We start from the raw sequence: 24895 nt of genomic DNA on the forward strand, positions 1-24895 counted from the left end.
TAAGACGCACCTTAATTTTCGGGCCCGAAATTTGAAAAAAAATGTATTACATAAAGTTATTGAACTCAAGTTTTATTCATCATAAAATTCATAACTGTCAAAACTCCCATCCATTAGCTTGTCCTCATCTGTCTGATGACGAATCACTGTCTTCATATATTGCCTCGTCCTCAGTTCCATCTATGGCATTTGAAATGCCACACTTCTTAAATGACTTGACAATGATCTCAATCTTGATATCCCAGGATCTTTTCACCCAGTTACAAACTTCTCCTATAGTTGGTTTTCTTCTCTCTTCCTGCTGGTGTCAAATTGTCCCCAGAAGACTTCATCGATTGGTTCCATTCGTCTCTTATGTCAGCTTTGAAGGGTTTGTTAATGCTGACATCAAGTGGTTGGAGCTGGGATGTCAAGGTATGATGGCAAGTTTTGTTTTTTGCTCTGCAGCAATCTTCTTTGTATTTTTTGTTATGTGTGCCCTGGACTGATCAAGCACCAATAGGGCAGGTTTGCATAACAGCCCACCTGGTCTCCTCCAAACTTTCTCAAACCAGATCTTCATCCCATTCTGATCCATCCAACCCTTGTCATGAACGTGGACAATCACTCCTCGAGGAATGTCTTCTTTTGGCATTGTTTTGCATTTGAAAATCAGCATAGGAGGCAGCTTGGTTCTGTCCGCACAACAAGCTAGAACAACTGTATAATGCTCTTTTCTTGTCCACTTGTCTTCACAGTTACAGTTTTCACCCCCTTCTTATCAACAGTTCTGTTACTTGGGACATCAAATTGAAGGGGGATTTCGTCCATATTTGCAATCTGTCCCAGCTCAAACTGATGTGTCTTCCAACATTGAATGACAAGACGATGAAATTCAAGGACCTTCTGCTCATAGCTTTCAGGCATCTTTTGGGAAAGTGTGGTGCGTCTATGCATGCTTAGTCCATTCCGTTTCATGAACCTGAAGCATCAATTGTGTCCTCCTTTGAAATCAGTAACTTCTTTTTCATCAGCAGTTCTTCTTGCCTCATGCTGAACCATCTTTGTGGACACAGAAATTCCAATTGCCCTTTGCTCCTCAATCCATATCTTCAATTCCCTCTCTAAATCAGGCGATTTTGCTGACTTGCCTCTCGTGGCCTTCTGCCGTGACGTTTTCGGTAGGGTTTCTTCCCGTAGCCAGTCATGGATTGTTTTCTCAGTTGGAGGAGGACCAAACTTACATTCAGCAGCACGATTTCCATTCACTTTTGCAAACTAGATCACTTTTAACTTGAATTCAGCACTGTACGAAAATCTTTTCTGAGCTTACCATAATATGGCTGACACAACATGGAATGATTTTCCCCCACCTCTTTCCTGTAAAAGTAAAGATTTGTGACAAAGGACAAAATATAGTATCAACAATGACATATTCATTTTATGTGGTAACTGCTAGTGATTTATTCCTACGTTGCAGAGCTTCTTCAGAATGACTAAATAGACTTCAGGGATGGTCAGAAAAATGGCAGCTATGCTTTAATACAGCAAAGTGGAAGGTATTGCACCTGGGGAACAGTAACCCCAAAATAACTTGTACACTTGGCGGAGTTGAACTAAAGCTGGTAGTGGAGGAAATGGACCTGGGTGTTACGATACGGTCAGACTTCTCTGAGCATTGTAGACAGGTTGCAAGGAAGGCCCTATCGATGATTTATCGAGCAATTGCTAGTAGAGATAAGGATGTCATAATCCCATTACGTTGGCACTAATAATATTATGAGTAGGAGACCGGCAGAATTACTTAACAAGTACAGGTCACTGCTGAACAAAAGCCGAGAATTAGGGTTGAATTTGAAAGTGTCTGCAATTCTGCCCAGACACGATAGGAGGGAGTATATGATGAGAGCCTTGTCGATCAATTCGGCCCTGGAAAGATTGTGCAAGGCTCAAGGGGTAGAATTTTTTTCAGACTGGACTGTACTTGTTAACAGGAGAGATTGCTTCTACAGGGATGGGATACACTTAAATAGAAAGGGTGCAAGAATATTTGCTGATGCTATCGAGGCAGTGTTAGGTGGGTCGGAAAACTGCTAGCTTGGGGGGAGACAAAGACCAATAGATTGACAGTAGCCACTGGCAGAGGTGAAAGAGATTCTTGCACTGCTTCTATTAGAATGAGCAGAAGCCTGAAAAACAAGATGCATGGTATTTCAGAGACTGCTGGGAGCCATTGCGGTACAAGTAAACACATGGGTTGTGTTAGGGTAGCTAAGAATAGAAACAGGTGCAGGTATACTTGTGTGTACACCAATGCTAGGAGTTTAGTAAATAAATTTGATGAATTTGAGGTATTGCTCAAAACATCAAAGGCAGATATTGTTGGGATATCAGAGACGTGGTGTCACACAGATATAAGGGATGCAGAACTGCAATTTGGGGAGTACAACGTCTACAGAAAGGATAGACAGGATAGGAAGGGGGGAGGGATTATGCTATTAGTTAAGAAACACATAAAAACCAAGGAAGTGAAGCCAGTCGACATCGCGGGACAGTGCAGTGTTGAGTCAGTTTGGTGTGGCATAAGCATTGGGAGATCAAAATTGAGAGTAGGAGTGTGCTATAGGCCTAATGACTCTGATGAGTATAATAAGGAACTGTACAGGGAAATAGAGTGGGCCAGTAAATCAGAGATTCTTATAATGGGAGATTTTAATTTCCCAGATATTGACTGGAATTTGGGGGCTGGTTACTCACGCACTAGCAGGGCTTTTGTGGATTTATTGGATGATTGTTTTCTACATCAGCATATTCGGGAGGCAACTAGAGGGAGTAATACTCTTGATTTGATTATCAGCAGTGATTCTTCATGCATTAAGAATCTGCAGATAAATGAACCACTAGGTGGCAGTGATCACAGTGTGCTGAAGTGGGATTTACTCAAAGAGGTAACTACCATTAGGGGTAAAGGGAAGGGTTATTGTTTCCGTAAAGGCGACTACGATGGACTGAGACAGTATTTAAATTCTATACAGTGGGACCAACTGATGATGTTACCAACAGCAAATTCAAAATGGGAAGCATTCAAAGAACTTATCTTGGAAGCTACTAGGCTTTACATACCAACTAAGAAATATTGTTCAAGGTTTAGGCCAAAATGGATGTCAGATGAACTAATGAGGCATATGGCAGAGAAGAAAAATGCATGGGATACTTACAAATTAACACGTGACACAGAAGCCTATGATAGATACAAGTTGATATGCAACCAAGTTACAAAGGAGGTTAGGCAGGCGAAGGCAGATTACGAGAAATCCTTGGCAAGGGATGCAAAGAAAAACAGCAAAGAGTTCTTTACTTATGTAAACTCTAGAAGGAAGGGGATGAATCAGATTGGTCCACTTGATATTGATGGATCAACTGTTGATGATCCTGCTCAGGTAGCTAACAAACTAAATGAATATTTTGCATCGACATTCACACATGAGGAGTTATTCAGCAAGGGGAATGCCAGAGGTGTATTCAACTCTAGCAGTAAGCTACAGAATCTTGAAATAACTGGGAGTAAAGTGGAGGAGAAACTGTTGAAGATAAACACGAGAAAGGCACCCGGAGTGGATGGGATCTATCCAGTTATATTAAAGGAGGCAGCAAAGGAAGTAAGCAAACCCTTAGCCATAATTATGAGAGCTTCCTTGGACTCAGGGGAGGTACCCATAGACTGGAAATGTGCAAATGTGACCCCAATTCACAAAGGAGGATCAAAGGCTGACACAAGTAATTATAGACCTGTGAGCTTAACTTCTGTTCCAGGAAAATTAATGGAGGCACTGGTTAAAGAAGCACTGCAGGATCATTTAGACAAGACTTCAGTTATAGCTCAGACACAGCATGGTTTTGTTAAGGGGAAGTCTTGCCTGACCAACTTGATTGGATACTATGATGCAGTCACAAAAGAACTGGATGCAAGGAATAACTTTGATATTATATACTTGGATCTTAGAAAGGCTTTTGATACTGTTGCACATGGAAGACTGCTACACAAATTGGAGCAGTGTGACATTGGAGGCAAATTGCTGCTATGGATAAAGGGGTGGTTGAGGGGGAGAAGACAGAGAGTGGTAATCAATGGACACTGCTCATCGTGGACTAATGTTATTAGTGGAGTCCCTCAGGGCTCAGTGTTGGGTCCATTATTGTTTTCTGTATTTATAAATGATATTGATGATGGTATATCAAGCTTAATGTCCAAGTTTGCAGACGATACAAAGGTTGGCAGGGTTGTCAAGGGCACTACTGACACTATGCTGCTGCAACAGGATCTGGAAAGGTTGAGCAGATGGGCTGAGAGGTGGCAAATGAAGTTTAACATTGACAAATGTAAAGTACTACACATGGGAAACAGCAACCCCAGAGCAACGTATCAACTCTGTGGTACTACACTGACAGTGGTAGAGAATGAAAGGGACTTGGGGGTGGTTGTGCAGGCAGATATGAAGTTCTCTGAGCAGTGCAGACGGGCTGCAAGAGTAGCTCATGGAGTATTGTCAATGATATACAGGAATTTTTCCAGCAGGGATGAGGAGGTGATTATTCCATTGTATAAGGCAATGGTCAGGCCACACCTAGAGTACTGTATACAGGTCTGGAGGCCTCATTTCAAGAAGGATGTAGAGCTGCTGGAACGAGTACAGAGAAGGGCAACAAGATTAGTGAATGGAACAAAGGGGTGCTCTTACGAAGAAAGGCTTAAGTTTTGCAAATTACAGTGTCTGGAGACTAGGCACCAGCGAGGTGATCTGATAGAGGTGTATAAAGCCTTGAATGGTTTAAGCATGCTCAATGCTGATGGGATTCTTCCTCAAGCTCAGAAAAATCACCTGAAAGGGCATAAATTCAAATTGAGGAAAGACAGATGTAGGATAGACGTGCGGAAATTTGCCTTTAGCCAGCGGGTGGTTGGTTGGTGGAACAGACTTCCATCCCTTGTGGTGGAGGTTGATAGCCTAAATAAGTTTAAGGCTCAGCTGGACAGGTATTTTGAACGAACAGAGGGGTGAAGTGGAAGTGGGTTTTTTTTTTTTTTCTTTTTTTTTGGCTGATGCCGCATAAGCTTGCTTTCTTGCATCAAATGCCTCTACTAATGCTAATGCCATAAGGCTATTGTTAGACCACACTTGGAGTACTGTGTTCAGGTGTGGAGACCACACATAAAGAAAGACATTGTGCTTCTTGAAAGGGTACAGAGACAGGTAACTTGCCTGTTGAGATCGGCAAAAGGGTGTCCATATGAGGAAAGACTTTGAATATGTGGGTTGCAGAGCTTGGAAACTAGGCACCTTAGAGGAGACTTGATTGAGTTGTTTAAGGCTCTGAGAGGCATAAACAAAATTGATGAGGACAAAATTTTTGCTGTTATAAATGATCCTTGAACTAGGGGGATAATTACCTATGGGAGGAGGGAAATGCTTAGGTTGTCCATTTCCTTTTCTCTTATTTATTAATTATTATTTTTTTTTAATTTTCTTCTTATTATTATTATTTATTTATTTTATTATTTTGGCTGGTGCTGCATAAAGGCATAGGCTTCCTTGCACCATCTGGCCATTGCCAATACTAATATACCATTACGCCGCCCCTTTTAGCATTCTTTATATACATATACTTATACCAGTGTAAGATTTACATGTTACAGTTCTGCACTAGCACTCCTGTTATGTTTACGTTGCATGTCTTATCTTTTTGTTATCTCACTGTAAATAGTGGTGTAGATGTGAACATTCCTTAAAATTCTCTTAATTGCTTGTAAAATTACAAATTGTGCTTATGCTTTCTATCTCTCTGTCATAAAAAAATAAGGTAATGATATGTATAATATAATTAATTAGACAATGAATAATTTGCATAATTTACTAAGAAAATGATATGTATGTTAGCATTGTGATATGTATAAATTATAAATGGATAATTATGTATATAACTTAAATTTGTATATCTCAATGTGCAACCTCCAGTCAATAGCCATAAGTGGGTGTCTCTTACGACAAAATGTACATTACTTAGCATTGTTTATTTAATTTCACATTATGCAGTTCACTCTCTCCTTTTAACAGAATGATTTTCTCTGACTGATAACACTGTGTACCATACCCTGTTTAAATTGGAATTTTAGGCATTCCATATCCCTTTTATTTTCAATTGAACTGTACAAGTATTATTCACATTTTTCTAACAATATAGATATATCTAGCAACCCTAAATATCCTCTATTCTCTCTGAAAATGGAAATGTATCACTATTTTCCTCTTTCCAGGAACACTCTAGACCAGTGTTTCTCAACCTGTGTGCCACACAAAATGTAAATTTTAAAAAAAATAATAATAATAAATCCAAGTTTTATAATAAAAATTAATTCAAAGAAAAAATTGTTTATTTATCTCGCCTTTCGACGGTTAATGTTATGTATAGTTTAGATTCCTAGTACTAGCTCTGTTCACCTAGACTATACAAATAAAAGTGTATTATTAAATATACCCAACAGAAATAACTTCCCATTTGTGAATGTGTGTATATAGTAGTGTGCCATAAAATATTAGTGTCTTTAAAAATGTGCCGCAGCAACGAAAAATTGAGAAACACTGCTCTATACACTATGCATGAATTGCTATATGGTAAACTTGTATACTTTTAACTATGATCTTGTAAGTTTATATTATGATAGCCATTGATGAGATGTGTTACCATTGCAGTGCCCAATTGCTGATATGCTGTTGCTTTCTGAAGTGCTAAAGGTGACTAAATATGAGCAATTTTATTTCTCGCTGTTGACAGGTGAGCATAGTATGTTAAATTTTTTATAAAAAAATTTATATTTTTAATTCACTAAAACAGAAGTTCACTTAATGTCTACGTAGTGATAAATGTTATACATAATGAACTGTTCATTTTTTATACCATAAGCAATGCAACAAACTAATACAGTATAACCTTGAAATAAGTTGGCTCCACACCATAGATTTATTTTGTTAATTTAATACATTAGTAGCAAAAAAATGATGCATGAAAGCAAACTATATAATAACGGCTAAAAGGGAAAAAAATGACTTTTATACTCTTCATTAGCCTATCTCTTACAATGATATGAATAATAAAGTGGAAGGTTGAATCTTCTTAAGATTTAGTAACTCAATATGCCTTCCACAATGCAGCCAGTAATTCACTCTGATGGCATACAAATTTCTAATCCTCCTGAAATTTCTGATTTTCAATAAAGATATGTGAACTTGTGAATATGTTGAACAAATGGAAGTGTCCAACAAGAACAAAGAATACATGGCAACCCCAGAGAGTTAACTCATTATTTGTTTGTTTGGTTTTTTTTATAGTCAAGCGGAATTAAATCATCCACTTCAAGACAAATCTTTCTAAGAAACAAACTGGACTCTTGGGTATCATATAATAGGAATGGTTGGAACTTGCTCACATGACTCAACTAGCTGCATAGTTGGCAGCTAGTTGAGTGTTTTATTCTTAAATTTTCAGAAAATATTGGTAATATAATATAGAAACAATTTAAATCTGCCAAAATTAAGTTTTTGGAAACATTAATTGCACAAAACTGACATTACTCCTATACAACAAATTAAGCTGGTATTTATTTAAAAAAAAAAAAAAAAAACACTTTGAAATTAATGTATTTCAATGAAAAATAATAAATTTCTCTTAATTTTACCTGTTAATGTGACTAATATTATAAACATGAATTGTTAATCTGAAATTTGCTGTATGAAAATTCACTAGGGTTTTGCTGATTCACTGCTCATGGCCAGAAACTAATGGAATTTTTCTTATTTTTTGTGATAATATCCACACAGGTGAGTGGTGAACTATGAGATGCTTTTCGATTGTGGAAAACATGCCATAAGTTTTAAGTTATAACTGGAAGATTTTAGTTCTCTAGTTGATTAAAATGGCAATAAACATTTCTTAATCTAACAAATAAAAAAGATGCAAATCTGTTTTTTATGAAATAGTTATGCCATTGGTTATTAGATTAATTTCATGTCAGTGCTTCAATTTAGTATTTTTACCTGTGAATCCCCTGTAATAACACTGGTCAGCAAAAACCCCATTTTTTCGCTCCCTGTTAAAATTCAGTGTGATACTTGTAGATTTGACATTGCTGGATTCAAGTGTGGCAAATGTATATTGCTGTAACACCCACCAATTTTAAGGGAGAAGGGATTAAAGTCAAAAACTAAGTTTCCAAGAAAAAATATATCATATATTTTAAGAAAATGTTACATACAATATTAAATATTGAACAACAGGTCTATTAACCTTATTCTATATACAAAAATGTGTTTATCTGACAACAAAGCTTTGTTTTTATTTTATTTTCTTTCTTTCTTTATTTATTTTTTGCCTTTTATAATTGTCTATTAGTGTCTCCCATATGAGATTACAACAGTAGTCTTCCAATATTTGGACTCCATTTTCCCTGGTATTTTTTTCATTTGAAAAATATCTTAGTGAAACATTTCACCGTATTCGTTGGAGATTGCTCCTAAGTTTTCAGGAAAAGGTATAAATGGGAATGTAAGAAATGAAGCTTTAATGACACATTGCATCCCAACTCTCTGTATGCTGAAATTAGCACATCCACAATTTCACTATAATTTTGTGATTTCTTATTGCCTAGTTCCAGCAAACTTTTTCAAATGCCTTCCAGGCTCTTATTTTTGTTGCATTTAATTTTTAGTGAATTCCTCATCTTGAAATAACAGTTTGATTGGAGGACCCACAAAAATTCCCTCTTTTATCTTGGCCCCACTGATTCGAGGAAACTTTTGCTTCAAACAGGAAAATCCTTCTTTTATGTCCATTGCTTTCACAAATATTTTTATCCAACCTAGCTTCATGTGCAATGGAGGTAAATAGATTTTTGACTTATTCGCCATAGGAGAATGTGCTACATTTTTCTGGCCTGGTGTAGTTTCTAAACAATCGGCCATTTTTTTACCCTGTGGTGGCAGTCCTTTGCTTGGCTGTCCAACCCACATAAAAAGCAGCAATATTTAATGTATCCACCTTGCAACCCATTTAGCAAAGCTACCACTTTTGCATCAGCACAGATATTCCATTTGTATTTTTGATGGCATATTTTTTGCAAAAAAATCTGTAGATTCTCTACATTTTCTTTACGTTAACTTGCATGGGCCAGTGGTATAGATAGATACTTATTTCCATTGTGGAGTAAAACTGCTTTCACACTGACCTTGGATGAATCAGTGAAAGGCCTCTACTGCTCAGGGATGTGCTCCAGATGTAACTCTTTCATAATTTTCTGGACGTTGTTATATTAAACCAAAGCACCATCCATGGAGTAATAGGTTGTTATGTTAGATTGCCTATTCCTATAAAAAGACACCTTTACAACCTTTTCAAGAAGATTCCACTGCTGAGGTTGTGATCCTAGTAATTGAGCCTTGGTTTTGGAGAGATCCAAATCTCTGACCAAATCATTCAGTTCCACCTGAGTGATTAGATGTGGCTTTGCAGTATCAAGAGTTGAAAAGTCTGGATCTGTACTCGTTTTGAGTTCTGTCATCTGGAGACTCCTTTTCCAATCCATGATCAGAGTCGAGTCCATAAGTTTCTGGTGACTTTGGCACTGGCATTGTATCATCATGAGGAATGGGCTTTAGAGAAGTATGTTGGGATACTCTACTTTAGGTTTGGATTTCCCAGAAAAACTATAAATATTGGTTAAGCAACAGTAACAATCAATTGTGCTGTCTCAAGGTTCCTGCCATATCACCAGAACAGCAAAAGGCATCCATTTATAACTATCTCTAAGCCAGCCTGTTAAAGTTCTTGAACATGAGCTACAGGAAATCTTTGGAGCCCATACTTTAGCTTGATCTCCGACCTTACATCCAAAATAGAGTTCATGGGCTTTTCTCACAAGTTATGACAGTGGCTTCTGCTGTAATTTTGTTACCACTTCTCCGCAAATGTAGCAGAAGCTATCAGGCTTATTTCGGCAAGAATGTGATAAATTTCATGTATGGTTGAGGTATGTGAGTGTGTGAGAAAAAGATGAATGAGTTGAGTGGAAAAAATAAAAATATATATATATATATATAAAAAACTTGGGAAAAAAATTATAAAATAAGAAAAAAGTATTAAATAAAATAAAATAAATAAAAAAAAAATAATAATAATAAAAAGAATGCAAGTAGAGTGAGAATGCAGATTATGAATGAAGTATATGTGTGTGTCTTCCACCCCCCTCACCTGGTGGGTTCCCCACTGCCAGCTAACATATCCCACCCCCGGAGCGGGATGGGCAGCTTGACCATACCGGATTCGACACTCCTTGGACATGACACTGACGACGACATTCTGTGGCTTTGCTGCCAACAAGCCATTGACAATCTGAACTGGGTACTCCAACCTGGTTCCCTTTAAAACCCCATCCCCAGGCAGGAGGGAGGAGACGGATCTCTGTCTCCTCTCCTCCCTGCCTACCCCCCCATACTTTGCCTGGTGGGGCTCGTCTCCACTGACCTCTTTGGGGATGTCTACTCTATCGTCCCTATTCTTCTATGTTTTCACCCCAGTCTTCAGTCTCCCCCCTCTCACTAAATCGATCGAGTACTCCCTTAACAATGCCCCCAAATTCTAATCAACGTCTAAATTCTACCGGTTGTGTGTAAATTTCTAAGACAACTAACACTATTAGCTTTTATCTAGCATATAGCCTCACATGTCTAAATTTAATAACATCAAAATTTTGCCCGACTTATTAGGCCTTTAACAAATCTCTTTAGCATTCAACCCCAACCAGCGATTTCCTAACAGCAATCCCATTAAGCATTAATGTCAAATGCATAATTTTTTTTTTTTTTTATAGGTCCTAGCCACTGAAATCCCAGGAAACTAGGTGGTAGGACCTGCCAGAGCAATTTGTTGTGATACTCGATACATCCGGCTAGCCTCCAGTGGCAGGGTATGGGAAACGTCGGGCCCCACTAGGTAGCCAATAAGCTGGTATGTGTGATATGTTGTGCCCAATAAACAATGGGCACAACATATCACACTGCACAGACACAGCCCACACACTTTCAAGTCTCTGGCTTGACATTGTACTGTCCTCGATACAGCGAAACACATGCGGAGATGGGAGAAATCCCAGGTGCCATCTGACACGAACATACCTTATACCTTATATTTTGTGGTTGAGGTATGTGCGCATAAGAACACAATTAACAAATTGTATTTTTATTTCTAATTTAAACACAGCTCATGATTTACACAACACTTGTTTACTTTGTTCACCACTAGCTCTCTAAGACACATATGTTTTTCGAAATACGAAAATGCTTGAGAATGTAGAATAAATATGAAAATTTTTGAGAATGTGGAATAAAGGATTTCTTCCCTACAAGAATTATTCCACTGACATGATATAAAAAAACATTCTCATTAGATTTAAACACTAATCCAAACAAGGAAAAGAAGAACAGAAATCTCACAGAGCACTTCTCATTCTTGTAATGTGAAACAGCATGCAGCTGAGAGAGAGAGAGAAGGGCTCCACTGGAGAAGACACCACAAACAAACCCCATATACTTTTTCTACAGAATCTCAGTTGCCCAAATTATTCGCTGTACCACCTTTTGCCTCAAAGGTGGTACTTATGCATATGTCCATTCCGATATTCCCCGTCAGAAACTTGGTAATTTGGAATCTCCTCTTTTCGATCTTCTCTGGCTTAAAATCTCTTTACCTCATTGTGTCAAATTCATCTGTTGTCTCTACGGTTCTCCCAACTCCACTAATCACTTGGAGCTCTTTGACTTCCTCTCTTTGCAACTTCACTTTCTCCGGTCCAACTTTCCTAACAGTGAGGTAATTTTCCTTGATGATTTTAATGTTCACAACTCTGGCTGGCTTCCGTTTTCTAGTCACACCGATCCGGCTGGTCGAGATGCTGAGGCTTTTGCAATTACTAATGACCTTGCACAGATTGTTCATTTAGCAACAAGAATACCAGACAATCCTAAACATACAGCCAACACTCTTGATTTTTTTTTTCTCACAAACAACCCTTCTAAGTATACGGTCGATGTGAGTGGTCCTTTAGGCACCTCAGATCACAACTTGGCGATTGTCTCTTCTCCAATGGAGCCTTTATCTCATGGCTATTCCCAACCTCGTATTGTTTGGCATTACAAGAATGCAAAATGGGATGACCTGTGAGATTTATTTTCTTCATTTCCTTGGTCAAACTACTGTTTCAAAACTTCTGATGTCAACATTTGCTCAGATCATTTCAGTGAAATTATTCTTTTGCAAATGGAATCCTTTATTCCACACTCCACTTTAAAATCTTATCCTTTATCTAAACCTTGGTTTTCCAATAAATGTGCTAAGGCTGTTCAAGAGAAGAACGTTGCATATTGTAATTGGCTTGTTTCCAATTCTTCAGTTTCATTTTCTGCCTACACCAAAGCTCGCAACAATTGTAAAGCAGTTATTAATCAGTCTAAACTCGATTTTGAACAGGCTAAGAGTAGAAAACTTGCTTCTTGCCCTAATGGTAGCCGAGCATTCTGGTCTCTTGCCAAAGCTATTGGCTGCAACTTTTGCCCATCTCTGCTCCCACCTCTGTCAAACCAGATGGTTCTGTTGTCACTTCAGCCAAGGATAAAGCTGACCTGCTAGCATCCCATTTTTCTTCCAACTCATGTATTAATGATCTTGGTAAAACACTTCCCACCATTCTCAACACGCTCCATTCAATGTCTCCTGTGGTCTTCCACTAAAAGGATGTCATAAGGATTTTGACAAATCTTGATGCTAAGAAAGCTCCTGTTCTTTGCCGGCATTTTTCACTTTCTTGTTCCAAAGGTGTTTTTCCTTCAGCTTGGAAATTTGCTCATATCCAGCCATTTCCTAAAAAGGGTAACAAATCCCTCCCATCCAATTATCATCCCACTGCAATTACTTGGCACCTCCGTAGCCAGGTGGCCAGAAGCAGCAGTGTGTAGCACACACTTCTTGATTAGACCGGGGTTCGAGCCCGTGACCACCAAATACGGAGGATGCGGAAAGGTCAGGGAATGACCACCGCATATCCCCGGAGCGAACTGGCCTTAGTTGCTAATGCTCCTAAAAACCAAATAACAAACAACACAACTGCAATTACTTCTACTCTTTCTAAAGTAATGGAGAAATCGATTAACTGCCAACTCTTAAACTACCTAGAAACCTTCCGTCTGATCAATGATCGCCAGTATGGATTCTGTCAGTGTCTATCCACTGGTGATATTCTACCCATTGATTGACAAATTCAGTGGAAATGTTTGGTGAAACACAAGCGGTTGCTCTTGACATCTCAAAGGCTTTCAGTCGTGTTTGGCATAAAGGTCTTCCAAACAAGCTTCCATCTTATGGTTTGCCAACTGTTTTTTATAATTGGTTATTCAGTTTTCTCTCATTGCTCACTGAGAGTGATGGTAGGTGGCTCTGTCTTCTAACTTCTCCACTAATGCTGGTATCCCCCAAGGTTCAGTTCTTTCCCCCACTCTTTTCCTCTTCTATATTAATGACCTTCTTCCATTGACTGGAAATCCTATTCGTATTTTTACTGATGATAGCACATTGCATTCCAGTTTCCATTTTGAGAAACCTTGCTCTGCTCGATCAGCTTCAACATCTCGAATATCCACTACCAATTCCTTAAATGCCGATCTCCAGTGGGGCAAAGACAACTTATTTGATTTCAATCCATCTAAAACTCAGTCTTGTCTTATTAAATTCAAATTGAAGAAAGACCGATGTTGGATAGATGTGCATAAGTTTGCCTTTAGCCAGCAGGTAGTAGGTTGGTGGAACAGATTTCCATCCTTGGTTGTGGAAGTTGATAGCCTAAATAAATTTAAGGCTGAGCTGGACAGGTATTTGGAACGAACTGAGGGGTGAAATGAGAGCATTTTTTTTTTTTTTTTTTTTTTTGCTGATGCTGCATAAGCTTGCTTTCTTGTATCATATGCCTCTACTAATGCTAAAAATCTCGCAAAAAGGATTCTTCTGCCCCTATACTTATCTTTGGTGACGCTCCGATTTTCTCTTTTGGGGATTACCCTAACTTCTAATCTCTCTTGGCACAAGCACTTTACAAATATTTCTTTCTCTGCATCTAAAAACTTGGTTTTCTCTTTCGCTCTTGGCATTACTTTTCTTCCAAACAGCTGTTCATTCTGTACAAATCACAAATCTGCGCTACCATGGAATATTGTTCCCACATCTGGGGCAGTGCTCCCAAAACCTCTCTGTCTTCTAGATTCCATTCAGAAGAGGGCAGTTAGGTTAATTAATGACTCCTCTCTAATAGTCTCTCCACTCTGTCTCATAGACGCACTGTTTCTGCTGCATGCCTCTTCTACAGATACTTCCATGGGCACTGTTCTTCTGAATTGGCTTCTATAATTCCCACTCTCTTTTTCAACCCATGTGCTGCCACCAGCCAAGATCCGTTTACTGTCTAACTTCAAACTTACAGAACCAACTTTTCTTCTTCCTCATTTGTTCATTCAACTGCCGTTTACTGGAACAGCCTTCATACGTATTTCCTGAAAATTATAGTCTACAGAAGTTCAAGTCTGATGTCAACAAATATCCTCTTTCGTCTTCACAACCTCCAGCCCAAGCACGGTACTAAGTACTATAGGTTCTAATACCTTAATACCTCTTGTGTTTGGGGTTTTCATAAAAAAAAAACAAGTTGTGATCTGTGGTGGGAGGACCGCTCAACTTGACTATGTACTTTGAAAAATTGTTCTTGAGAAATAGATCAAGAGATCAGAATGGGTGTGTGATAACGGTTGTCTGGTATTGTGGAAGTTAAATAACAATCTGTGTAATGTCATTAATATTGCAAAAGCCTCAGCGTTTTGACTAGCTGGAGTCATGAACATTAAAATCGCCAACTCAAATTACCTCACTGTTAGAAAAGTTAGACTGGAAAAAGTTGAGTTTCAATGAAAGGAAGTCAAAGGTCTCCAAGCAATTAATGAAGTTGGGAGACTAATAGAGGCAGTTGATGGTTTGACAAAATGGGGTGGAGTGAGTTTAAGCCAGAGATTGAAAAGAGGAGTTTCCAAATTACTAAGTCTCTGACAGGGAAGAGCAAAGCTGAGACATGCAGCTACAACCATTGAAGCAAAAGGAACAGCAAATAATTAAGATAACTGAGATGAACAGCGATGGAAGCAACTGATAATAGGGATTTTGTCAGATAAAGTAAGTGGGGCTTAGCAGACTGCAGCTGGAAATGGATGTCATTGAGATTGGAACTGAGACCACATATATATTTGTGAAATAAATGAGCAAGTTTTTGAGGGAGGTTAGATGTTTTTGCAGTTAAGTTTGTTCTATTATTTGACTTTTGTGATGTATTCAGTAGTAAAGAAAAGTGGGGGGGGGGACATGTCCAAAGTAATGAAATTTTTCAATATAGCATACACCAGCAAGAATATACTAGCTCCTTGACATAATGTGACCTTGACAATGTTCCCACATTCACCCTGGTTGGACTTCCTCCAGTCACTATTGGGTAGAGTAAGGGCAGAAACACACTATTATCACGTCATGTGAATCTCGTCATGTCCCTGTCACAGAGTAGTACTCTATGGTCCCTGTTTAGTGTAAACTGCGAAATCGGTCAGAGAAGAAACTGTAACTTAGGGTGGTCAGATTAAAAATTTGATCTCGAAGTACTCATGCTTATGTTTGGGGTATTCATTCCTCGTTTACAGGTACTTGCATTATATCTTAAGAAAACCGAACAATTTTAATAACAACCATTTTATTTCTATATTTTGTTGATTTAAGTTTGTGGAATTCAAAATTAGTCAAATTTTAATAAAATTAACCAAATTATAGCTTGTGCTTTAATTTGTTTAATTCAGAAAATTTTATTGCAAAGGTTATAAACACTAAAGGAAGCTTTTATAAATATTAACATCAAATGTTTTACATAATTGTTTACAAATACATATTCAATAAACCTGATTTATTTTATCAAAAAGAAAATATTACCTAGCAATACTTTTCATTTGAGCGAATTTTCTTTAACAGTTTTTAATTTTTTAGTGCACATGCGTAAAATTCTTTGCATGATATCTTGGGATTGGTTTTCTGCAACAGGTCTCCTTCAACATTCTTATTTCTATTCTTTTTCCACATGTTAAACATTGAGCTAAATACTCGCTCACACATTGCATTTGAGTGAGAAAAGGTAAACACAAAATTAATATTTTTTTCTGTTTCTGTATCATATACACATTTAAAATTTTTATGCAAACATCTGTGGTATTTTTGAGGTCTTGTCTCAATATTTCTATGGAATGATTTCAACAGAACATATTCTTCATACAGCAAATTGATATTGATATTGGGAATTTTAAATAAAAAAAGTTTGTTGCCTGAGCCTTAAACCATTATAATGAAATAAAAAAGAAATCAAGTAGAATGTAAAAGGTTACAAAGTAAGCGTAATATAAATATTCTATAATCCTCTTTGTAAATAGGATAGAATGTCGTATTTGAGTCTTTAAGGGTGCATTTCAACAACTTTATCATCAAATTCTTTCTTCCTAAATAATCATCTCAACAGGTTGTTTTATGAATTCTGCTTTTTTCAAATACCCCATTTCAAATGTTAAAAAGGAGGTATCTTGGAAATTTTGTTATACTTCCAAAAGGGGTGTGTCTGGCAACCTGTAACGTTGTATATGTGTCATTCTCTTTGAGGAAAGCTGAAGCGAAATGAATTGCCACAGTTCATCCTCCTCTTCAGATTTTGAAGAAGATTTAGAAAATGCATGCGCTTCTTATAGTCAAGAAAACAAAACAGTACGCAATGGATACACGACATCAACTGCAAGAGAACAGAAAAGGACGAATTCCATCATTTACTGCAGGACTTAGAAGAAGATGAAAATCGTTTCAAGATGTACTTATGGATGAATAAAGAACAATTTAATTTCCTATACTGTATATTCTAATTAAGGATGACATTCAAGGGCAAAATACTCAATTTCAAAATTCAATCAGCGCTAATGAAAAATTAGTTATATGTTAAAGGAAAGTTGAAATACTGCAAGTTTAATTTTGAATAAGGACTTATTCTGTCAAAATACGAAACAAAAATTTTAATGAAATTTAATAACAACAAAAAACTACTTCTCATCCCTAAAAATTGAACTTGTAAGAAATTGTTATGAGTTGTGCAAATTGAAATGATCGACTTGTTCGTCCTCTCAATTTGTAATTCTGTTGGTCAATTTTCCTACTTTGGACATTTTTGAGCGTCCCTGTGACTGGACATTTGCAGTGAGTATGCTGAGTAGCTGGTCAAAGTGGAGGGTGCTTCGGAATAGGCACAGGGGCAACGTCCTTGATGTTGTTATTTGTTTTCGGATATTCTTACTTGTGTGCCAAAAACAGATTATTTACTTCTAATTTAATTTTCTATTAGCATTTCCTCTTGTCATGCCTAACAAAATTTGTGTTTGAACAGAAAAATCTGACTTCCTGACAATGTCATTCGGCCTTGAAGCCCGACATGTTATCTTGTGAATACAGCTAATTAGAACACTGCGTCTCTGAGCAAAAAATTATTGGTAAATATAGGTCCCCCACATTTGACATTAGATATGTATATGAGTGAAGTCTCGTGAACTGATAATAGTGTGTTTCTGCCCTAAAGGTAATGAAATTATACACTATTTGATCTGGATGACTCCTAGAGTTACCAATAGGTTTGTTCCACTCTACTGTTAGTGACTGGCCTGTGAACACTGTTTTTTAGAGCTGTGAAGATGTAAAGAAGATTGGATCTTGCCATGGTGCCCACCATAACCTCAAAAGATGTAAATGGTGGAGAAAATTGTGGTATTTCATTGGTTGATGAGAATGGAATGCTGTCCGCTGTGACACCACACTTTGATCCCTTACTAACTGTGGTTCACACCTGCATGCAGCATTTCAGGAGTTCCACAGTGGGGTTATACTCAAGATTACTAACAGTCTCACTGAGAGCTGTAGTCATAAAATTAGCAGAAGGTATACTCTCTGAATGTTACGTATGCAGAGAGTATATTGTGCTTTTAATCGAATTCCAGAGGGTATACTTGTATACCCTCTGGAATTCAATTAATAAGCACAGTATACCTTGTATACCCGTATATATATATTGCCTAACTTAATAGCTATAAGTATTGCCTAACTTAATAGCTATAAGTATTGCCTAAGAATCAAATTCTAATCAGTTTATTTTTTAATTTTGTTTTTTCAAGTCTTTCAAAAAAAAGAAGGTATATGCTATTCACCTAAAAGAATCCAGAGGGTATACACTGTATATCCTCCACTACAGCCCTGGTCTCACCATTGTGAAGGTGCAAGCATGGGGTTTGGTTGTAGTAGAATGACTGGACTTCCAAAATTTTGTTCCACTGGACTGAAGTGTTAACTGATTATCAGTGTTTTAGACTCCCAGGTAGCAATCCCTAGCTGGTCTTATCTGAGAGGATGTTTGTGGCAAACCTCAAAAACCCAAATTTAATCCCAACTGCTTGATTTTTTCTGAACATTGCCTTATTCTTGTTAAGTAAATCCTTAATCTCCTACTCTGTTATCATTAGTACCAACATCTAAAACAGCATCACCTTTTGTGCCCTTAAAAGATAGTAGTAGCTCTACATCGTCAACCCTTGTACTTGGAAGATATATCCTGTTCTCACTCCATCCGTCCTTTGTACAAAATACAGTTCCCTGTTTGTCTGAGAATAGAGCCACTGACAATAGCTACTTCCGGTTGCATTGTTCATTCTACCTTATCATATCTTGTGTTGCATGAGTGTAGTCTTTCACGTGTTGCTTGATAGCTGAGTGCTTGAAAGATCCCTCTTTAATTTTTTGAGGGTATCATGCCTATTCCTCAAGCTCTCATAATCCCATCAGATGCTGATTTGGCACTTAAGCTCCTCGTGCTCTCTGCAACATAAGCACAGAGTCTTCTCCTCTGCAGATAACTCTACAAAAATGTAACAATCAGCTTTACTTTACTGTTCTTGTTACTCGTGAAAGAAGAGGTAAGAGTGTAATAATGCAACACTATTAGCAGATGTTGCTATGCGGTATGTGCTACATTATTATATTTCTAAATACAAAAATCGAAATAAAAGTTTCTCAATTTGAAAATATTAACAACCAAGACACTATATCTTGTAACAAAAAATAAGATTTAATATCAGAATGAAACATTTTGCTATTTAGGGTAAACATTATAGCTTCTAAAACGTATAATAATATTATTAATAATAGAAAAAATGCCCTGAGTGCCAGAGACACTGTCTTTTTTTAATCTGAATGTATAGGAAGCTGTTAATTAAGTAAATGTTTTATCTCTGTGCAGTGAGGTGTTTCATTCTGATTATAGTCTTGTTTACTACCTGACTATAGTATTATCTGAGAGAAGAAAAATACATGGGATGCTTATAAATTATCAGATAATGCAGAAGCCCATGGTAGATATAAAACTAGTCTGTAATCAAGTCACAAAGGCAGTTAGGTAAGCTAGGGCAGATATGAGAAATCTCTGGAAAATAATGCAAAGAAAAGCATTGCTGACTTTACTTATATGAGCAGTAGAAGAAGGGGATTGAATCACATTGGGCCATTTGATGTTGATAATCCTCAGGTATTTTGCACATACACTCTCAGAAGTTTATCAAACTGTAACAGGAGCTAAATAATGTTCTGATAACTGAGAGGAAAGTGGAAAAGAAATTGTTGAAGTTAGACATAAAAATGGTGTCCAAGGTGGATGGGATCTATTCACTTATGTTAAGGGAGGCAGCAAAGGAGGTAAGCAAATCAGCAAATTATGAGAGTGTGTTTACATTCAGGGGAGGGCCCTGTGGACTACAGATGTGTGAATGTATTCAGAATTCTCAAACAGGGATCAAAAGGTGATATGAGTAATTATAGACCTGTTAGATTAACTCCTGTTCCAGAGAAAACAATGAAATCACTGGTTAAAGAAGTACAGGACCATCACTGATCTTTGTGGAATAATATTATTAGTGGAATCCCTCAGGTTTCATTGCTAAGACCATTGTTGTTTGTATTTATAAATGATATTGATGAGCTTATATCAGTCTTAATGTCTTAAGTTTGCAGATGATACGAAGATTGGAATGTTTGTTTATTACAGTAATAAAGGTATATCAGTAATCAGATGATATGAAGGTTGGGTTGGCAAGGTTGCTAATGACAGTACTCTACTGGAGCAGGGTCTAGAAAAGTTGAGCAGATGTGCTGAGAGGTGGCAACTGAAGTATAACATTGACAGATGTAAAGTATTACATATGGGTAGCAGTAACCCCACAGTAACATATCAATTGTGTGGTACTACACTCAGGATGGTAGAGAATGAAAAAGACCTGGGGGTAATTGTGCAGTCAGATATGAAGTTTTCTGAGTGGTAATCAGTGGACACTGCTCTTCGTGGACTAATGTTATTAGTGGAGTTCCCCAGAGTTCGGTGCTGGGCCCATTGTTGTTTTGTGTATTCATCAATGATATTGATGAGGGTATATCATGTTTAATGTCCAAGTTTGCAGATGATACAAAGGTTGGTAGGGTTGTTAACGACAGTAAAGACAGTATGCTACTGCAACTGGATCTAGATAAGTTGGGCAAATGGGTTGAGAAGTGGCAACTATTGACAAATGCAAAGTACTGCATAGGGATAGCAGTAACCCAAGAGAAATGTACCAATTGTGTGGTATTACACTCAGGGAAGTGGAGAGTGAAAAAGACCTGGGGGTAATTCTGCAGTCAGATATGAAGTTTGCTGAGCAGTGCAGATGAGCTGCCAGAGCAGGTCATGGTGTCTTGTCAATGATATATAGGAATTTTGCTAGCAGGGACAAGGAGGTGATTATCCCGTTGTACAAAGCAATGGTCAGGCCACACCTAGAGTACTGTGTACAGGTCTGGAGGCCTCATTTTAGTAAGGATGTAGAGCTGCTTGAACAGGTACATTTATTTGTACAGCTTAGAGTATATTGATTAGAGATATAGTTCAGCTTATAGAATATTGTTGTTTATATAGTTTAATCTCTGTTTTCTGTGACAATATAGGAGTTTGTCACTTGGTTTGGAGAGAGTCTTGGCTCAAATCTCATTGACTATTGGAGGAATTCTTAGAGGCTCCTTCAGTTGAAACAGTGTCAGAGTTGTCTGAAAGAAATTTCAAAATTGGCCTTAAGCACAGGCCAGTTTTGAAAAATATATAAAATTTAGAAAAATTGGCCTGTATCTATGAATATAGATGTTTAAAAAGATATGCCGTAGTAGTTTGTGAACCAGTGAACTAAGGCCAAAGTAGTTGATGCATCAAGCAACCTGTTACCAACTTATTTAATGTAATTTATAAATTTTATTACGTCTTTTAAGAATAAAATATTTTTAAATATTGATTTTTTTTTTATTAAAAATAAAGTGAATTTTCACTTCATGCCAAGGTGTGAGCACACAAGCCCATCTCAAATCATCACACAAGTGGAAAAATTATCCCTACAAGACATCACAAAATTTGTAACAAAGACAGACATACAGGCATGCTCTATATTTCATTTAAATAATAGTCAAAAGTTACTATACATTAACTCTATGTTAAAGTTAATACTAGACATTCTTGATAAAAAGAAAACACTTACAGATAGATGTCCAGTGAAGCTTTAGCAGTTATAAAAATCTGAAGGAAGTGAAATATTTTTATTTTTATCTACCAATAAAAAAAAAAAAAAAGATTGCTTAGAAAATCAAGGTTTGTGCCTGTTTGAGAGCAAGATTTTGAAAATCATAATATAAGGACAACAAGCTAAGTTAACACACCAGCTTATATGCAGAGTATGAATTCTGACATGTATTCACTCCTATATTTGATTGATTTTCATAAGTAAAAGTCCTGGAATATTACTAAAGTTATATACTGTTAGAGGAGATCAATCCTTGATTGGAATATAATTTGTATATCATATAATGCCAGTTATAAAGTTGTATTGAATACAAGCTACCTGAAAAAATTCACTATGAGATCTTACATTAGGATTTTGAAAAATCAAACTTTTGATCTTTAAAAATATTTTTGTTTATGATACATATAATTTTTTTTAGAATCATTAATAAGATATTTTATTTTTAACATCAGTTTCAGTAAAGAAGCAGTGTTATGTTTTCTGTTGTGACTAATGAGGGACAAAAGTGTCCCCAGACAGTTACAACAAAAAACATAATGCAGTGTTACTTTATTTTTCTTAAATCATGAATAAATTGAAATATTATGTTGCCCTCACTGTTTCTTTTTAAAGTTGCTTGTTGACCTTTAATGATTACAGAGGCCTTAGTGAGGACATTTTTAAATTTATATAATACTTCACTCTTTCTTTTGCAAAAGTTTAAAAAAAAAAAAAAATCTCATTTTGCAGGTGTTCATAGTTGTCAAGTATAAAGGAACACACAGTCTTTTTAGAAACCAATTTTTAGTTCTGAAACCATAGTAAGTTTATATTATTACATAATTTTTTATGTAATTAAGTAATTTCAATACTGATATACTGATACTAATTCTTTTACAAAAAGTAAATTTTGTCAAATAGCAATAAAAAGTTCATAAGAAAGATATTATTGATATCATTTTATCAGTTTCTGACCATAACAAGAGTTGTGATTTTTCATCTTTATTACTTGCACTGGCTGGCATCAGGGCAGTAGCCAGATATCTTTAGCAAAGACTTAGTATGATAGAACATATAATGTTCTATCATACTAAGTCTTAACATGTCTCTGGTAATGTCAGAAGTTTTGTAATTAAAATTAAGTGAATTCAAACTTAGGACAACTAATGCTGACATAATAGGACTAAACTGAAACATTATATCACCCAGAAATAGGTGTGGATGGGTTTCACTATACTATGTACACTGTATGTAGGAAGAATAAGGGGGATATCATGCTTATCAAAATCTGCCTTAGTGCAACAAAAGCATTCACATATTCAGAAGTTACACATGCTAGTATAGAATGAGTGTGGGAAGTGATCTACACACCAGAAGATTGTGAAGGTTTCGATGAGAGCCATTTACATGCAGATGGAATGGGCGAGCAATGGTGAGTGTCTGATTATGAGTGATTTCAATTTTCCCCTTATTGATTGGATCAAGTAGGATGGAAGCTCAACATGGAGAGCACAATTTTTAAATCAACTCTATTATTATTAATTTTATCAGAATGCTAGGCAAAGTATTTTGGAAAAGAATACTTCTATACCTGATCATCACTGGTAAACCAGGTAACATCACAATGTAGGAACCATTTGCAAGGAGTGATCACAGGTTTCTAAGTTGTACAATGTGAATAGTAGCAAGAGTTTAAATTTTAGGAAAGAAAACTGCGCAAGTGAACCTGGGCAGTTGAAATTACAGAAGATTATTTATTAGAAAAAATTTTGACCCTAAAGTGTAAGGCTCCTGAAGCTGATGGCTATATCCAGTAATTATGAGGGCATCATTGGAGTTGGGAAAGATTCCTTCAGACTGATGAAGTGCCAGTACATTATGGGTAACTGCAGTCTGGCTTCACTGGTAGTGAAAATCATCAGAGTAGTGAACATAAGTCCAATACATGGTTTTCTAAAAGAAAAATTACGTTTATCCAACCTGGTTAACTGTTTTGACAAATGTTCCTGATGGGTGTCAGCAAGTAGTTTGACATGTCATTTGGATTTATCAAAGCATTTCACTGAGTTCCTCAATCAACCCCAGAGGTGGGTGGGTGGGTGGGTGGGTGGGTGTGTGTGTGTGTGTGTGTGTGTGTGTCCTTTGATTTTTCTACTAAAAATTCGAGAAATCTGTGTTAATTATCATGCACAAAGAAAAAATACAGCAATCGGGTTATGCCTAATTATATGCACGTTGAGTTGACGTCTTTCACATATAATTATTGACAGCAAGCTGGCTTTATTGACCTGCTTTCTCCAGTCAGCAAACTGGACTTTCAGTGACACAAAGTCTCTTTGACTTTGTGTCACTGAAAGCATCATCTGGAATCAGAGCAGCAATGTGCAATTGACATTTCTACAGTGACATGTTTTTAATATAAAAAATGGATGTGTCACAGTTGTGTTCAGAAAAGATTGAAAATAAAGGTAGCATCCCAAAATTTGCTTCTTGTCCAAATGGTAGCCGAGCATTCTGGTCTCTTGCCAAACCTATTGGCTGCAACTTTTGTCCATCTCTGTTCCCGCTTCTGTCAAGACCAGATGGTTCTGTTGCTACTTCAGCCAAGGATAAAGCTGACCTGCTAGCATCCTATTTTTCTTCCAACCTTGTGTATTAATGATCTTGGTAAACCACCTGTCACCATTCCCAGTATGCTCCATTCAATGCCTCCTATGGTCTTCCGTTAAAAGGATGTCAGAAGAATTTTGATGCTAAGAAAGCTCCTGGTGGTATTTATCCACTTGTTCTTAAAATGTGCTCCTGAACTTACTCCTGTTTTGTGTTGCTTTTTTTCGCTTTCTTGTTCTAAAGGTGTTTTTCCCTCTGCTTAGAAATTTTCTCATATCTAGCCAGTTCCTAAAAAAGGTGACAAATCACTCCCATCCAATTATTGTTGCACTGCAATTACTACTACTCTTTTTCAAGTAATGGAGAAATCAATTGCCTACCAACTCCTAAACTCTCTAGAAACCTTCCATCCAATTAATGATCGCCAGTATGGATTCTGTCAGTGTCGATCCACTGGTGATATTCTGGTGTATGTTACCCATCTA

General features: G+C 37.0%; 1 protein-coding gene across 1 annotated transcript in view; it reads left to right on the plus strand.

Annotated features, from left to right (window-relative positions):
• Positions 1-24895, plus strand: part of AGO3 (Argonaute 3) — a 42683-nt gene that overhangs the window by 8280 nt on the left and 9508 nt on the right. The window contains exon 2 of the mRNA XM_090381996.1: positions 6729-6810. The gene's annotated coding sequence lies outside the window, so the exon portion shown is untranslated. The remainder of the gene's footprint in view (positions 1-6728; positions 6811-24895) is intronic.

This window comes from Mastigoproctus giganteus, chromosome 9 (genome assembly GCF_048544385.1).
Source record: "Mastigoproctus giganteus isolate SK-2022 chromosome 9, ASM4854438v1, whole genome shotgun sequence".
NCBI classification, from domain to species: domain Eukaryota; kingdom Metazoa; phylum Arthropoda; class Arachnida; order Uropygi; family Thelyphonidae; genus Mastigoproctus; species Mastigoproctus giganteus.